The sequence below is a fragment of the Palaemon carinicauda genome, chromosome 3 (assembly GCF_036898095.1).
Source record: "Palaemon carinicauda isolate YSFRI2023 chromosome 3, ASM3689809v2, whole genome shotgun sequence".
Taxonomy (NCBI): domain Eukaryota; kingdom Metazoa; phylum Arthropoda; class Malacostraca; order Decapoda; family Palaemonidae; genus Palaemon; species Palaemon carinicauda.
Window position 1 is genome coordinate 170424563 of NC_090727.1, and position 19207 is coordinate 170443769.

At 39.2% G+C, this 19207-nt stretch overlaps 1 protein-coding gene across 4 annotated transcripts in view; it reads left to right on the forward strand.

The window, feature by feature from the left end:
- The first annotated feature begins 17077 nt into the window (after positions 1-17077).
- LOC137638765 (organic cation transporter protein-like) overlaps positions 17078-19207 on the forward strand; it is a 77418-nt gene continuing 75288 nt past the window's right edge. For 3 of the 4 annotated variants that reach the window (XM_068371117.1, XM_068371115.1, XM_068371118.1), the window contains exon 1: positions 17078-17228. The gene's annotated coding sequence lies outside the window, so the exon portion shown is untranslated. Of the gene's footprint in view, positions 17235-19207 lie in introns of all 4 variants that reach the window. The other variant, XM_068371116.1, reaches the window with a different exon arrangement.

A 19207-nucleotide genomic window follows, 5' to 3' on the forward strand; every position in this document is an offset into this window, starting at 1 on the left:
GAACTTTTGAAGTTCCACCGATTCAATTACCCGGTTAGGAAGATCATTGCACAACTCGGGTCACAGCTGGAATAAGTACTGTGTAGTATTGAGCCTCATGATGGAGAAGGCCTGACACACTACTGGTAGAATTTATGTTGTGAAGGATAACATGCATTTATAACAGTTCAGACAATTTTGGGATATATATATAAACAGTGTTTCCCTTCAATGTTTTCCTTAAAGAAAAGATTATTCTTGCAGATTTTCTCATGTAAATTAGGTTGACACAAGTTCCTTTTTATTGTTTATATAAGAAAGATTTATTTCAATGTTGTTGCATTTTGTAATTTTTTTTTATTTTGATTGTTAATTACTTCTTTTGTAGTATATCTAGTTCCTTATATCCTTTCCTCACTGGGCTATTTTTCCTTGTCGTAGACCACGGTTTATAACATCTTGCCTTTCCAACTAGGGTTGTAGCTTAGCTAATAATAATAATAATAATAATAATACTAATAATCATCATCATCATAATAATAAAAGACTAACACAAAGTTTTTCTTTAATGTTTAAGAGCCAGTATTACCTTTACACTGACTGTGTTGGAACTGAGAAATTTTTACACAGGTTGGAGTGTGTTCTTTCACAGTTGAATTCCCTTTATCCGTTACTTGTACATGGAGAGGGATCAAAAATATTTCAAATAGAGTTTAGTGAACCTTTTTATACTGAGAGTTTCTCAGACTTATAAATTGCTGTAGATGGTATATATGGGTTCAGCCTTTTCTATGAGAATTCTTAATATAAAGTGAAAGTCTTTTGTGTATTTTTGTTAATAATCCGAGACTGCCATGACTGTTAGGTGAAATTTTCTTCGGCTAAACAGACATTTTTGGAAATGGCTAAATCTAGCCGAAATATGGCGAATTTGACAACACTGGGTCACATTGGATAGCATCTGTCAACTCCTATGCAACAGCCCACCTGTTACTTCAGTGTCTCTTCTTTCGTGAATTTTATAGGAAACTGTTAAACAAAAGAAACCTGAAATATGATTTTGCAAACAAATTTTACTCTAATTTATTTGAAATTATTTTTAGCATACATGTGATTGTATTGTATTGGCATGTATTAAACATTTAAACACTTGTAGTAGTTTATGGTTAATATTCCCTTACTATCTCCGCCAGTAAGCTATTTTTTTCCCCCTACATTATCGTTTATGTCTCAATTTTATTTTATTTTAACCTTCGGCAATTGATTTTTTTATTTGCTCGTCACTCATTTCAGAAAAAGTCAATTTTTCCAAACGTGTTTATACTGTCTAATAAGTCTGATTTTGTTTTTCTAAATGTCCTTTCTTATTACATCGTTTCTTCATTTTGATCAATTGATATAATTATGGTTTGATAGGCACTTGTTTCTGCCCACTTTTTATAATTGTAAAAAAAATCGTTAGAAACACACTGCCTTAAATTAGGTATTTTCAAAGCACTCTGGGAAAGCATGGAAAGGTTTCACCAATTGTTAGTTTCCTTACATCGTCAATCTTTATATGACAATTCAGTATCAGTTTTACATTAGTATCATTGTCAATGACCTTTGAGTTCATGACGTCAGAGAACATTAAACCACTCTGTCAATCATGTACTAGAGCAATTCAGTTTATTCTTGCAAATGTTGTAGGCCTACTAATAGAATCAACAAGGTAGTTAGTTTTACCTGTATTTATTGCGTATCATTAATGTTAAGGACCCTTTTCTCTTATCTTTTCCGTCAAGTGTAATAAGGAAGTTTCACGAAATAGTCTTGTTATTTTCGTTCATAGAATTTGTTTTTCTTCCATCTCGCCAAATAGATTTTGCTGACCATTGCATAATTCGTCAGTTTTGCTTCTGCATTCTTCCCTGTTGTTATAACATCCTCTATTATGCTTATTGTTGTCGATGTTGTTAATGCAAGCCAAGCTGCAATCTTAGTTACAAAAACAGAATGCAACAAACCCAATGGACCCTTTAGAAACACCAAATCGTTGAAGAAAAGAAACGAAGTATATAAAAAGGAAAACTATAAAGAATTGAGGAAGATAACAGAATTAAGAAAATAAGTAAGAATAAAAAACACGAAACGAGACTTGTGTCAGCTTTAACAGTTTGGTTATCCAACAATTCAATTATTTGATTAGAAAGCTCATTCCCAATTTGGTCATTACTGAAATATACCTTTAATATTGTTGTTTAGTGTTGGGACTTATACAAGAAAGAGCAACTGTTAGAATTGATTGCATACTTAGTACTACATGGTCGATAGTATATACTGTAGTCAGGGAAGATCTGGTTGCAAAGAAAAGCCGAAATTATGAAGAAAAAAAAAGATCAGTATCCAAAATCAGAGATAAGTAACTCGATGTACCTCAAGTTTTTATCCAACTATTAAATATGAAAAAAAAGATGCTGAAGACCAGATAGGTGAACAATATTCTACACATATTGATATGATAAAAATATTTCCTCAGAGTGGACAGGTGGCACCGAAAATGAAAGACGTTCCTAGTACACCAGATTTTTGTGCTTTTCAAGAACAGATCAACCGATTATGTTTCTCAGAAGTGATTTTGTAATCTCCAAGCAGTTAGAAAAACATTTTCAACATCAAAATCTTGGTAGTGGAGATCCAAAGTTCTAGGTCTACGAATAAAGGGTTTTGTTAGCGTTTAATTCCTCTCTTATGTACTAATTTTACTTATATCTTCAACAAAAGATTAAGTAAATACGTTTACACAGAGGAATGTTTAGACGAAGCAGGAGTAGTATATAATCTGCATAAGCTATATGTTTGATTTGAAGGCCAAACCACACATGAATGTATAATATACAAAAAATTATGGGCCGGGAACACTAGGCCTATCCTGAAGAACACAATGCTGTCATCTCTGAGGGGCTTTCAAGTACTCCGCAATTTTCTACGACCATTAAAACTTTAATAGTAACCATAAGATATAAGATAAATCCCATCTGTTTTTAAGTAGGTAGGCCAGGGCACCCGCCACCCGTTGAGATACTACCGCTAGAGAGTTATGGGTCCTTTGACTGGCCAGAAAGTACTACATTAGATCCTTCTCTCTGTTTACGGTTCATCGTCCTTTTGCTTTCACATACACCGAATAGTCTGGCCTATTCTCTACACATTCTCCTCTGTCCTCATACACCTGACAACACTGAGATTACCAAACAATTCTTCTTCACCCAAGGGGTTGACTACTGCACTGTAATTGTTCTGTAGCCACTTTCCTCTTGGTAAGGGTAGAAGAGACTCTTTAGCTATGGTAAGCAGCTCTTCTAAGAGAAGGACACTCCAAAACCAAACTATTGTTCTCTAGTCTTGGGTAGTGCCATAGCCTCTGTACCATGGTCTTCCACTGTCTTGGGTTTGAGTTCTCTTGCTTGAGGGTACACTCGGGGACACTATTCACTCTTATTTCTCTTCCTCTTGTTTTGTTAAAGCTTTTATAGCTTATATAGGAAATATTTATTCTAATGTTACTGTTCTTAAAATATTTCTTTGTTTCATTTTCGCACTGGGCTATTTTCCTTGTAGGAGCCCCTGGGCTTATAGCATCCTGCTTTTCCAACTAGGGTTGTAGCTAAGTTTGCAACAACAACAACACCACCACCACCACCACCACCACCACCACCACCACCACCACCACCACCAACAACAACAACAACAACAACAACAACAACAACAGCAATAATAATAATGATAATAATAATAATAATAATAATGAGGGCCCTTATGGTTAACATGGTTCATAAGAATTCAAACTTCATGACCAGAAGAGATTTCTGTACGACAATTTACATAAAGCAATCCTAAAAAAATCAGTGCCCCAATTAATACCAAACTGCAAATCTCAGTATAATTAACCTACATATTTTAAAATTCTACTAAATGTTCAGATTTTATTCCAAGCTGTTCTTGCGTGTGATTCTGCTTTAATTCTAAACGTGTTCAGTCTTTATCCATATACTATCCCAATTTTTAGTGCTGGCTAGTAGTGGTAGCGTTTGCCTAGCATTCGCATGGCGGCAGATCGATCCCCACCCGGGACCGTGAGTTTGAGCTGTTTACTGGGGAGGCCACTGTTGTGCTTGGGCACCACTGTGGGTGGTTGGGCTTGCCAGCCTGACGTTCTGGTGAGTATCAGAATACTGATGAAACTGGAACTGAAACCAGACACCTTTAATAACAAGTTGTCTTTTCTTTATAGTCATTTCTATAAAACATAGGAGCGTGGGGTTCTGCAGTTCTAAAATCTTCATCATTTTCTAAACTTGAGTAAAATTAAATTTTATTATTATTATTATTATTAGTAGTAGTAGTAGTAGTAGTAGTAGTAGCAGTAGCAGCACATCATGGTCTCTTGATTATGTGACCCGAATTTTTATAATTTTTTTCAATATCACAAGGTGGAATGAAAATACTAAAAAATTGTAAAAATGAAAACAAGAAAAATATAATTTGTTACCATCAGCTTATGGTCATATATCACAGACCATCTGGCTGTTTATTATTATTATTATTATTATTATTATTATTATTATTATTATTATTATTATTATCTGATACTGAGCGGGTGGAAGGGTACCTCAGTTTAATAAGGAACTGGAGTATTACGACAACGCCAAACATTCTAAAATTTATTTCCATAACCAATAAACAACAACGTTTCAAACATCTGTGTGTTCATAATCACGTTCATGGGTAAAAGAAAGTAAAACAATATAGAGCAAACTGTCCATGAATTACATGAATATTGTAAACAAATAAAATTTAGAATGGGAAAAGGCATATTTAGGCAATTTCCAACGGGAAACTTGAAATTTCTTGGTTAAGTTATGGATTTTTAGATTTTATAAAATTAAGTTATGGATTTTTAGATTTTATAAAATTAAGTTATGGATTTTTAGATTTTATAAAATTAAGTTATGGATTTTTAGATTTTATAAAAATTGACTCGGCTATTCTTATTTCATTTTCATATGAGCCTCTGTATAGTATTGAGATGTTATCCAATGAGAACGAACACCTACAACCCATGTCACAGTGATCTCGTATGCTGGACTGTAAAGGTTTTGACAAGGCTCTGCCAGTTCGGCTGCTAATTCCCTTGTGATCTTGGTAGCGAGAGAAAAAAAAAATGCCTTTTTTTTCGTGGAGCCAATATAAGCTAATTGGCAATTTGGACATTTAAACAAGTACACCATCATAGACTCAAAGGTCTTTTGCAGCTTTTCTTTATGGTTAACATAACTTTTTATTTTGGAATAATTATAGAATATTATATTCGGCCTAATTTGAAGTAGGCATTTACTCAGAATTTCATTTATTTTGGTTTTAAGATATTTGTTTGTTTCATCATTAAAATATGGTATTTTGAGGAAGAGTTCAAGTTTTTTGGACCAAACTCTTATGAGCTAGGACAAAATGTATTTTTGGGCTCAGGCCATATCGTCCTGATGGAAGTTCCTATTAGGTAGCTTTCTAGGGTATATTTGACTACAGTGATATTCCCAGAGAATTTTACCTTAAGGTATCCAGAATTCTAACTCCTGGAGCGAATATCCCTAAATAATCTCACAGGGATATCGCGTAATATCAGAGGACGTATTCTTGACACTTCACATAGCTATCTTCGCCCTGAACAGTATTAACGCTTCGAGGGGGAATAGTGACAAGAATCTGAAACGAGAATGAAAAGAGAGCCGCTCATAAGGCATCTCTCCTATTTCGTTTCCAGTGTGTATCTGATGAAGGCGGAAGCGCCCTTTTTATTCCTTTTCGTGTAGCTCTATTACTGGGTGTTTTCCCTTGTGTTCTCTCGTTATTTTGGATTTATTTCAACATTTTGATGACTTCTCCGGCCTCTTCTGCCTCTAGGAAGTTGAGTATTATCTTTACTATGTATAAATGTAAGCTCTTGTCGTTTTGAATTAAATCAAAAGTGATTTTAACGTAAACAAGAGCTGTTGCCTACCGGAGGCATCTTGGATGCTATCGCTCACTCTTATGGGTCATTTAGTTAGCTGGAGCGACGTTCCCGGTTTGTTATGCTTTAATAATTTCCGCTAGGAATGCTTATATTATACCGTCAGTTTTTAGCTCGGTGATTTCGACACGGGTCGAGGTACCGATCTTGCCCTTCGTGAGGCTTCGTAGCCTAGACGTCTGGCACTAGTACTTTCATGCATGATGTAAGTTTTTCCAAATGTTATATTATTGAAGCTATAGGCAAATATTTTATACATGTAAGATATTGTTGAATGTTTTTCCAAGATTGTATACAAGAGAGTTTCGGTGATTTAGGTAGTCGATTCTCATCTTACCTAGTCTAGTATTCTAGGTACAGTAGTATACTTCCGCACATCCCCGATTGTTCTTTTCTCCTCCGGAGGCTAAGTTCAATCCCTCTCTCCCTCTGTAAGCTTTCAGCTTAATCCTAGTGGTTCTATCTGTATAATAATTCAGGTATAACTATTCTAGGATATGTCTGTCCTGACCTGATAACCAGAGTGACTGGTTTTTTGGGTTAGGGCAGAACATCAGAGTTTCTAGTCTGTGGTCTGCTTCTTCCTAGCATAGAGAATGAGTCTCCTTTGCTAGGTTAGGGGCGGACACAGGAAGCTTTGCTTCCCTAGTCCATGTTGGAAGGAATCTGTAAGAGATGATTCCTTCCTCTAGTGGCCTAGCAGACTGTCCTGTGTTGTTTTTCTCGGGCTGGAGAATGAGTTTTCTCTGTTGCCTGGCGAAATAACTTCACCTAACTTTGTTCTGGTTGGGAGGAGGTTAGCAAGTATTGCCAGTCTTCCTCCCTAATAGACAACTCTTGGTTAGGATGAGCTTCCCTAATGGCTGAGTGTGTCTCCTGCTAGAACGAAGTCTATAGGACCCTTATCCCTTCCCCACCTCTCTTTTTTTTATTTTCTTTTGGCCCCAGTCCTACTTCCGTACCTAGTATAGGTTAGGATGGAGGACAGGCTCAGCTCTCTGCCGGCTGGCACTACGTGTCGGCCGGCAGAGACCCTTTATTCTTTGCAGAGTGAACCCCAGACCTCCCTTGGTCTCCCTTCTATGTCTGCCAGTAGAGCCCGACAGGCTATGGATTCTTTGGAAGCCTGAATGCTACATTCTCCCCTTCCATAAGTTCACTCTTTCTGGATGGAAGGTCATATGGCAATGCCGCCTTATAACCTTACATCTATACTGTTTCTCTGACTATTGTGTTGCACCCCTACCCGGCTGCCGGCTTAACAGTTGACAGCCGGGCAGGTGGAGGTTCGCTGGTTCTTGGCTACTGTCGGCGGGCATGGGTTTTATTACCTTTGCCTGCCGGCAGTGGAAACACAGGCCGAATCTGCTGGCCACTACGATTAGCAGCCGGCAGCCGAGTATTAGTGTTTTCAGCCGTCGGCTGGCAATGATTGCCGGCCGGCACACAGTCGCGAATCAGTGGGCTGCTGCCTATTTGTTAAAGATAGTATATCTTTGAACTATACAGAGGTAGATGCCGGCCAGCACGTGCAGGCGCACGCCGGCACATACCGGCGCGTGCTAGCCGGCACAACAGCATGCGATGTACAGTAGTTTCTGAATTCGTAGTGTAGTACAAACTGCATTAGCAGAAACTGCTGTACAGAGCTTGTGATAACACTAAAGTTCTTCATCATACTTAATGTTATCTTGTACAGCCTTTTGTTGAGACCGTACAAAATATAGAAAGTAAGTTCTTTCTGTATTCTTTCTATCCCGTATATTAAAACTTTATCTCAAGGTGTGAACTACACCTTAAATTTCCTTTTAGGAAATTACGTAAGGTATTCTAGAATAGAATTAACCTTAGTTTTAATATCTCGGGAGGTTTCAGCAATTGACTGGACAGGAAATACAAGTATGTGTCTTTCCTTCTAACTTTTATAGGTTTTCTATATAAGCTGTCTCAATATAAGTGAAAGCCTTCACTTGATACTCATGGATTTTTCTTCTCTTTACAGGAGGACCATCCGAAGTGTGGGAGTGTGTTCTGTAATGTCCGCTGTAAGAACTTCTGTGGACATCAATATTGCAGGAGGCACACAGCATGCGCAGCCTCCAGAGGTGATCTCTGCTATTGAGACCCTCGGGTTTGTACAGTTTGTTTTAACCTGATTACCGAGGCTTTTGACGACCCTAAGTCAACGGAGTCAAGGGATGCTGCCAGGGAAACTTTACGATCCTGGGTGAGGGGTTTTCAGAAAAACACCTCAGGTCCCTACCTTCCAAATGAGAAGATGAGGGCCTACATTTTTCCTAAAGCATCGGCTGATGCAATCATCTCCCAGCCTCAGGTGGAGATACCAATTGCCCAGAATCCGGTAGATTCTGAAGTCTCAGCCGCCCTTCAAGACATCCAATTGGACGATAGGATGTCAGAGGTGTCGGATTCTACTGAGAAGGACCTTCTAGGAGAAGGTCAGGAGGAGGAGCTGTTCCAGGCTCCTCAAGTAGAAGAGCAAGAAATCGACGAAGTGTCGGTTACGTCGGTTCCGGACCCAGAACCTGTTCCTTCTACATCGTCTGCTATCCCAGATGAACTGGGAAGGACTCTTTCTTCCATTGTTGAGATGATCCAACAAATTCAAAGGAAGAATGATGAGAAGGAAGCTGCAATGAAACTGGAGATACGTAGACTTGCAGCATCACGTGGGCCCCAGAAGCGGCTCAGCGTGAAGGATCTTCCTTTGTGCTCGGATACCAATCCTTGGAGGTATGCCGAACACATGCCAATGACAACCGGGAAGATCGCGATCTCAGAAAAGTTGGGAGCAATTCCCCTGGAAGAAGTGGAATTTTGGCCCAACAAAGATTCTTATCCGGACTGCTATGTCCGTCTTAGGAAGGAGCCAGCCTTAAAGGAGGAGACAGAGCCGAAGGAGGTCATAGTTTTTGACCATAGTAAAGCTCAGAAGTTACTAGCGAGCTCGATGAAAGAGACGGGCTTCACTAACTCAAAGGTGCCCGCCTTGAGTAAGAAGCTTCCCTCCTTTGTGGTCTCTCCTACCAGAGCCTTTCCCTTCTTGGAAAAGGGATATAAGGCTGCCTTAAAAGCGGTGGAGGCCGGGAAACCATGCCCCTCCTTGGAGGAGTGCAAGCCATTATCTCTGACCTTGCCCTTGGACCAAGAAGACTGGAAAGACGTACACCTTACCTTCTCAGTCGGGAAGCTGGAAGCTGATATTGCTGAACGCCAGTTCGGTGAGGCGCTTCCAAAACTGTCAGAGGTTCTCTTGCGTAGAGAGCAAGAGACAAAGGAAAGACTTGCGGCATCGATGTCGTTGTAAACGACACTAGAAACGATGGCAAGTGACCCCAAGAACCAGGACATGTTCATGGTTGTGGCCAAAACCCATCTGGCCACAGTTACGAAGGATTTCTATAGCTTTATTAAAGCTAGGAGAGCCTGTAGAGAGTTCGTGTTCGCCTCGGCTGCGGTGAGGCACGAACCGAGGAAACTGATCTCCTCTCGTATTTGGGGTAAAGACCTCTCTCCCAATGAAGTGGTTAAAGAGGTAGTAGACAAGGCCACCACAGAGAACCTTCTCAAAAAGTCTTCTCCGGATGAGGGTCCCCAACCCAAGAGGAAGACAAAAAGGCCTAGGCCACCCTCTCGGCCGGCTAAACCCTACCGACAGCAACATCAACAACAACTTCCTATGACCGCGGTGCCTCAGATAGTGGCACAACCTCCAACCACGTACCAGCTGGTACCTCAACAAACGGCGACACAGTCGCCAGTTCTTAACCCAGCCTCCGAAAGGCAGACTTCTTCCTTTCGTTCGAGAGCCAGAGGAACAGCCAGAGGTTCTTCTAGACGCCCTTCAAGAGGAAGGGGATCCAGGGGAGGACGCGGTCAAGGAGGCAAGGCTTCAGGTCCACACACGCAGAAGTAGATACTTCCAGTAGGAGGGAGACTACAGCTCTTTAAGGATCGGTGGACCTTCTATCCCTGGGCCCACAGCCTAAATAAGAATGGACTAGGTTGAAGCTGGAGCAGTCCTCCACCTCAATTTCCTCAATTCTCCCAACACTCAACTCCCGCTCTGGAAGAATATGTCCGAGAGCTCTTAGACAAAAGAGTAATCCGGAAGATTAAGTCCATCAAATTCCAAGGAAGGCTGTTTTGTATTCCAAAGAAGGACTCAGAAAAACTCAGAGTCATTCTAGATGTGTCGCCACTCAACAAGTTCATAGCGAACTACAAGTTCAGAATGCTCACACTTCAACACATAAGGACCCTACTGCCCAAAAGGGCATATGCTGTGTCTATAGACTTGTTTGACGCTTATTGGCACGTTCCAATTAATCGTCACCTCTCCCCCTACCTAGGCTTCAAGTTACATTGATAACTTTACACCTTCAGAACCATGCCTTTCGGGCTAAACATAGCCCCAAGGATTTTCACGAAGCTCGCGAACGCAGCTGTCCATCAATTACGCCTAAAGGGGGTCCAAGTAGTAGCCTACTTGGACGACTGGCTGGTGTGGGCAGCATCCAGGACAGAATGCATGCAAGTTTCTAAGATAGTGATCCAGTTCCTGAAACATCTGGGATTCAAGATCAACATAAAAAAGTCTCGTCTCTCTCTAGCTCAAAAATTTCAGTGTTTGGGAATCCACTGGAATTTGGAGTCACATCGGCTTTCCATTCCTAGTAAGAAGAGGAAAGAAATAGCAGGATCTGTCAAGAGACTATTGAAATCCAAACGGATATCAAGACGCGAACAGGAGAGAGTGCTGGGCTCTCTACAGTTTGCTTCAATAACAGATCCAGTGCTAAGAGCACAGCTTAAGGATGTAACAGGAGTCTGAAGAAAATACGCATCAAACGCGCGAAAAGATCTAATAAGACCACTACCGACTCGACTGTGAACGCTTCTCAAGCCGTGGTCCAATGCCAAGCAATTGAAGAAATCAATACTTCTTCAACCTCCTCCCCCGTCAGTAACTATCCACACAGACGCTTCAAAGGAAGGCTGGGGAGGCCACTCTCATCAGATGAGAGTCCAAGGAGCTTGGTCCAATCTTTTCAAGTCATTTCACATCAACTTTCTAGAAGCCATGGCAGTACTTCTGACACTGAGGAAAGTTTCTCCTCGCCACTCGACCCACATAAGACTGGTTCTAGACAGGGAGGTGGTAGTGAGATGCCTGAATCGACAAGAGTCGAGGTCACCTCAAATCAACCAAGTGATGTTGGCCATATTCCGTTTGGCGGAAAGGAAGAAATGGCACCTGTCAGCAGTTCACATTCAAGGGTTCCGCAATGTGACAGCGGACGCTCTATCTAGGTTTACACCTATAGAGTCAGAATGGTCCCTTGACGCAGGATCGTTCTCCTTCATCTCGAGTCAAGTCCCAGAGCTGCAGATAGACCTCTTTGCGACGAAAGACAACATGAAAATAGTTCGTTACGTGTCCCCTTACGAGGATCCGTTAGTGGAGGCAGTGGACTCTATGTCCCTGGACTGGAACAGATGGTCCAGTATCTACCTGTTCCCTCCGCACACCTCCCTTTGAAGGTCCTAGATATGCTGAGATCCTTCAAAGGGAAAGCAGCAATAGTGGCCCACAAGTGGCCAAATAGCATGTGGTTCCCTCTGGCATTGGAACTACGATTAAAATTCGTACCGCTACCGGATCCATCCCTGTCTCAGCGAGTACAGAAGTCGACTGTCTTTGCTCCATCACAGAAAACACGGAACCTACATCTCATGATTTTCTCTCCTTAACGATGAGAAAAAGATTCGGTGTTTAAAATTCGGTTTAGACTTTTGGAGGAAACCAGAAGACATTATGAGGCTTCAGGGAAGAAATAGCTATCCTTTGTCAAGGCGAAGAAACCGAAAGAAATCCTGACAGATTCCTATTTATCATTCTTCATTCACCTTCAAGAGCAAGGTTTAGCAGCCTACACAATTCTTTTGTTCAAGCCTGCCTTGACAAGTCAGATACCATATGCCTTACAGGTCGACCTTTCTAACGACGTTCTTAATGAACTAGCCCTTCAGCGCTTCCAAAGACCCTTTGCTTGGTCATTAGATATGATTCTTCATTGTATATAAATAATGAACAATGAGGAATGTGCTTAGAAGGTTTTGAATTTAAGTCATATTTCTGTTTGTAATCGCCTTGGGGGCCAGAGTTAGTGAATAGTGGCTCTCTCTAGAGAGGAAGGCCACGTCCAGTTCTTGGAGGGAGAACTGAATCTATTTCCAGACCCAACGTTTCTTACCAGGAACAAGCTACCCACCAACAGGTGGGGTCCCTAGAGAATCTGTGAAGATGCATCTCTATGTCCAGGGGAGTGCCTAAAGGTCTATCTTCATAGAACTTTAGACTTTATGGGAGGACAGCTGTTCAGAAGAGAAACCCTGGGTTCAAAGTTATCTATAACTAAGGGCGAAATTCACCTGTGTTATTCGCAGAACGGATCCAGACAGTACACCCGTTAGTCATGATCCGAGGAAAGTTGCCTCCCCCTTAAAATTTCTTTAATTATATGGACTTTGAACATCCTTGTTTGCACACCGGCTGGTAGTCATCCAAGGCGTTCTTTATGCACTATACGAAGCAAGTGGAGCAACTTATGAGATCTGTGGTAGCAGCAGGTAGAATTCTTTAATCTTCTGTTTTAAGTCTGCGAGGAACAGTGTAATTAATTTTGGACGATCAATGTGTGTAGTCACTGTATGTTACTACACGCTGAGCGATAGGCCACGAAAGTGTCCTTACGAACTGTTCCATTGACGACGGTAATCTATAGCATAATACGGACACTTGTGCCAAGCGTTTTTTACGCTAGTGTATGTAAACAGTATACAGACTATATCATTATTATTAATAATTCTATTGAAGTGGCAAATCTGTTTCCTAGTAGATGAAACAATATTTTCTTTTGACTATTTTTCTTTATGCTTTTATGCATATCATCCACATTTTATAAATTTTATAAATGTTGATCTGATATGTTCGTTTATTAAATTTTAATAAACTAGTTCATAGTGAACCCTGCGCCTTTTTCGCCCACACTCATTTTATTAGAAATGTACTGAGCATTAAGATTAAAATATGGATATTTTTATCATGGTATGTCTTTCGAGACTGTTCCCTGATTCAAGCAAAAGTCCACTCACTCTAACCCTTCCTTGGAAGGGTTGACGGGGTATATCTAACAGGTTGGTGGCAAAGAGGCAAAATTTGTTTCTATGCGGATACAACCATTATCCAATAGTTTATAAGAGTAGTCACATTGGGGAAGGTGTCACAAATTCATTCTGACATTGGTGACTCTTATACAAACTTTGCTTTATATTGTATAGGGCGAGACCACTATACAGGCTTGTCATTTTATCATCCATAAATTTTTATGTACTCCTCGAGACTTTTTCCAGAGTCTAGTACGACTCTTCCCTGTAGGGGGCAGGAAGCACTAACATAGTTCATGCTTAGATGAAATGATGTATGACGGTAACATCATAGGTCTCTAGGTCTAGACGGACCAGAAAAATACTTTCTTGAGAGTATGGCACTGATTGAGAATCCACAGATACAGTAATGCTCTGGTAAACTTCCATCAGGACGACATGGCCTGAGCCCAAAAAACGGATTTTAAGCGAAGCGAAAAATCTATTTTTGGGTGAGGTAGCCATGTCGTCCTGATGGACCCGCCCTTCCTTTTATTGTAAAAGGGCCTGTTGACCCCTCCCTATAGTACAGTATCGGTAACACCTCGTATATCGCTACAAGGAATAAAGAGGGCGCTACCGCCTTCATCAGATACACACTGGAAACGGAATAGGAGAGATGCCTTATGAGCGGCTCTCTTTTCATTCTTGTTTCAGATTCTTGTCACTATTCCCCCTCGAAGCGTTAATACTGTTCGGGGCGAAGATAGCTATGTGACGTGTCAAGAATACGTCCTCTGATATTACGTGATATCCTTGTGAGATTATTTAGGGATATTCGCTCCAGGAGTTAGAATTCTGGATACCTTAAGGTAAAATTCTCTGGGAATATCACTGTAGTCAAATATACCCTAGAAAGCTACCTAATAGGAACTCCCATCAGGACGACATGGCTACCTCACCCAAAAATAGATTTTTCGCTTCACTCAAAATCCGTTTGTTAAGAAATATTTTAAGTTTGTAGTAAAAGATTTTGGATGGGAACCCATTATTGAAAGAGAACTTCTCTAGGAAACATGTTTCTTTATGAAAATTGTTAAAAGATGATGCTAGTCTAAATGCTCGGTAGAACATTGTGCTAAATGTATTTGTCTTGAAATTATCATAGGATCTAATTATTATCATTATTATTATTATTATTATTATTATTATTATTGCACACATGATTATGATAATGAGGATATTATTATTTGTAAAAGCTCGAATTGTGTAGCTTTTGATTTCTTATGTTTTGGAGAAACTGTAAACCGCAAAGTGGAAATGTTTTGCAATATTCAACAACATAATATGAGATTAAGATAATATCGGAGATTCGTCAGATAGTTCTATAAAGAAATGCCAAACTTTGAAAAAGAGAAAAGTGTCTCAGATTATCAAAATCAGATTCTATGGCGCTAAACTTAATGACATTCGAGTAAAATATTCTTTGGTATGATAAAGTTCAATCTTTTACAAAGACAATTATATATATATGTATCTAACTGGATTTGGATGCTAATGGAGATGTATACCCACATATATTCAAGGTAGTGTATTTCTTAGTTCCTAAATTGTCTGTTAATTTTCGCAAGTTAGCAATAAGTATTTCTTTTTTAATTTAATGGTTACTTCAATAAGTAGATATGACTGGTAGCTCTAACACGTCAGGTTACTGTCACCCAATTTCCATAACTCCCATATTTATTATCAAAAGATTTTGAATATTTTTAGGCTAAATTTCTATATAGGCATGCTGAGATTAATTAACTGTTCCTTAATTTGCAGTTTGCATTTCGTAAAGACCTTGGAACATATGGTGCCCTTCTTACAATTTCCAATACTGTACAGAAATCCTTTGATTGTAATCGGGAAGAGCGTATGATTAACCTTGATTTGAGTGATGCCTTTGACCGTGTTTTGAAACTTTTAATAGATGGGAGTAGGTGTGTCTTCTTTGTATCATTATTGAATTTTTAAGTAATGAATTGGAAAGAGTAGTTCCTCAGGGTAGTGTTCCCGACCATTTCCTTTCATACTACAGTATATACAGTACTCATGATATATGGTTTGGGCTGAAAAATACTCTTGTTGCATAAGCAGATGATGCTACTCTTTTTACACCAATTATATCTCCTTGGGCTGCTGAGTCCCGTAATAGAGACCTAGCTAAAATTAGTGCATGGTGCAAATTATGGGATTGAAGATGAATCCTGATAAAACTCACAGATCTTTCCATTGACAATATCTCTTTAACTATATACAACTCACTCAAATTTTTGTATGCAACTCTTGGTTGCAATTTTACTCTTAAAACTATATCCGGTGTTTCATCTTAAATTCCACAAAAAAATATATTTTTTTTCAGATTTTGGGAGATCAATCTGTTCTAAGGAAATATTTTAATTCCTTCATTCTCACATGTTTTGAGTATTGTTCGCTGTAGTCTTCACCTGGTGACTTCCGTGTTAGTTTGTTGAACCAAAACTTCCTGTCTATTAAATTCTTTACCCCTGATCTGGATATTAATATCTGGCACTGTCATTCAGCTAGTTCTTTATGCATAAGATTTTTCTTAATTCGAATCATCATTTTATTTCAGATCTTCCAAGAGTATACCATCCCGTACGTAGTAATAGGTATGATATCAATTCTTCATAATCTTGCGTTGAATCGGTGAAACTCAGAAGTTCAAACTTGTTGCAAATGCTTTTCTGATGAACACCTTGATATGTTTCGTTTAATTTTTTAAATGATTAACCGAATATAATTTGTTTACTGATCTTAATACATTTTATAATCAGTTTATATATATATATTTATTCGCTACTTCTCTACTTCCTTTCCACCATTGGCTACTCTCCATGTCGGAGCCCTCGGTCTTGTATACAACCTCCTGCTTTTCCAACTTGGGTTGTAGTTTGGGTTGGAATTTTGATATTTTGATAATTTCCTAACGTTTTACCAGTAAATCTTTTCATAATCAACTTAGAACTGGCAAGAGTCTTGTCAACTGATCGATATGTTATCACAAACAGTACATCAAAGATACGCCGGCTCGTCACTATTGTTTATTTTTGTTCATAAAAACATTCCCGTTTTTGTTTGTTTGCCTTTGAGTTTTGTTAACACGTTTGCTCTTTGATGATGCATCATCTTTCATGTAATCTGTCTTGGCTGCAAATTGATGGGGGAGTTTGCATAAAGATGGCAAGATCAATAAAAAGAAAAGGAAGAAAAAGGAAGTGTGAGACTCAAGTGAGTTTGCACCTGCATCTTGAGGTTCGTTCCTGCTATGATCTATAATATCATGTTTTGCAAGTTTCCCCCCCCTCTAGTCGCGGTTAAATGTAGACTTGGAAGCCATGTATTATTATTATTATTATTATTATTATTATTATCATTATTATTATTATTATTGTTGTTGTTGTTGTTATCCGGAAAGAGCGAATAATGTTTTGGTAAACCATCTCATTAAACCTGCGGCCTTCAGTACGTCCTTGATAAATCTTTGGTAGCGCTCACCGCATTCCCTTTAAAATTTTCCTACTAACCCTATGTGTGGTTATTTCCAAACCTACTAATATAACTGTAAAATGTTATTCACGGGGCCTTTGTCACCGTCTAAATATGATCGTCCTCGTAATATTGTTTCCTTTGTGAATCTTCTGCCCACACTTGCTCTCATCATGCATCTACAACCCCACAACAACCGGGGATCATACGCCGCCCTAGCCCTCACCCATCTTGTCCTGTCCCCCCCCCCCACCCCGGATTCAATCCCTGGTCTCTCCCACCACCGCTGATGCCACCACCGGGTAGCCAGTGCGGTTCCCTTACTGGTTTATTGAGATCGTCTGGCTCCGCTCTCTCTTACTCACTCTCCATCCCATCTCACTCTCACAGTCTCACTCTCACTCCCTCAGTGTGTCTCTAGGAGACGGTGGATTCAGTAGTGCACTGGACACACTCATTCGGTGTTTGTTATAGGGTATGTGTACGTGTACAGTGTTTCGTTGTATTTTTTAAAGTTGCTCTTCAAGTATGTTTATTTAAATGTAATTCATATTTTTTGGGGGCAATCATTTCATGGCATTCCACAGTAAGTACTTCTGTGCCGCTGGTCAGCCCAGGTGATTCGTGGACACTTGTATGAACATGAGTTAAGACATGTCAGAGGCCTTTGTCTTGCAGTGGACTAGAAACGGCTGCATTTGTTGTTGTATGAACACGAAGCAATGTCCATTGTCAGAGGAAAATGAGGGTCTAATGAATCTTTAGGCCTTAAAACTTTTACCATTGACTAATGTATTTCATTTCAAAAACATATGTTAACTTAAAACTTATTCTATTTCACATATGTAATTTGATGGTTACATACATCGCCTTATTTGACTCTGGGGTTATAACAAAGGTCTCTTCTACAGGCTTTGGTTTTGAGAGACCCCTTTATTGCTGTTGTTATTGTTATTCTCATGCATCATCTTTCTCTACAATTATACCAATCTTTATTTCAAACATTATCAGTGATGTTGGTGGAATCCTCATTATTATTGACTTCTGAGAAGTAGTATTAATTTCATAATAGATAGCATCCATGCGAATATTAATCTCATTTTTATCGTCCTCTGTAAGTTGAACGACAAAATTCTTTCATCAAATTCAAGACAATTATATAATAGCTGTTCATCAATTGATTCGATTAGTTCAGATGAATGCCAAGGCACACTGCCATGGCAAATCCACCTTGCTTTAAGAAAATGCGTTTATCACGAACAAACAAATGCAAGGAAGGAAGGAATATTTTTCTGAGACCAAGGATTCGTGTTTTTGTTTTTCGGATTAAATTACGAGCCAAGTTGGCTTGAATTTCTTCTGTGCGTGTTAATACTCGTCTGTTTATTTATTTATTTATTTACTTTACGATACTTAACTGTTATATTCAGTTGTTATTTAATTGTTTCTTTCCTTCAAATATTGATGATTAGTTTCAAGTATATATTCATATATTTGTTAGTGGGTATAATTTAACTGTGGTATGTGTATCGTCATGATCAGCAAAGCTGTATTAATCATGGCCACCCTTCCTAGGTTGGTTTGGTTAGAGCGATCAGACTGAAGTCTCCCACCATCACCAATCTGTAGTGGCGAGCGTCGTGATGAAAACTTGTCTGAGGCCTTTATCCTGTAGTGGACTAGAAACGACTGCAATTGTTTTTGTTGTTGTTGTTGCTGTCATTTATCAAATATAGAAAATTATTATTTTGAATGAAGTAGAATATAACTGTCAAAATACTATTGAAGTTTGAGTGACATTTGTATTAAACACTTTGGAACTAGAAATGAATTGATTAGGGTAAACATCTGTTATTGTTTACCGGCGAGATTAGGAAGGACATCCGAGCGGGAGGAGAAATAAAAGGACCTTTTGACCTTAATGGTCTTGCCCCGAAGCACAACTTCAAGGAAGCTTGGGTTGTTAAATACCAGCTACTTCCACACTTGCCTTTTAAATGTCGAGATGCGCTCTCTCTCTCTCTCTCTCTCTCTCTCTCTCTCTCTCTCTCTCTCTCTCTCTCTCTCACGCATGTAAGTGAGTAGAAATCATGAAAGCTGACACGTGATGAGCTTAAGATGTGTCATAGCTATGATGCACACACACACACATATATATATATATGTATATATATATATATATATATATATATATATATATATATATATATATATATATATATATATATATGATTAAAACTAAGAGACGAGAGCAAAGTAAAGTATAGGATATCCTAACAGTTTGTAAGAAGAATTCGACATGAGGATGACATACAATAGATGGGCAAGAAGAATAACGGAATGGGTCCCTAGAGATTTCAAAAGATGCAGGGGAAGGAAGAGAAGACGATAGATTGACGGACTAAGAAAGTTTTCTGGTATAAGCTGTATAGAAAGACCATAGACAGACGCGAG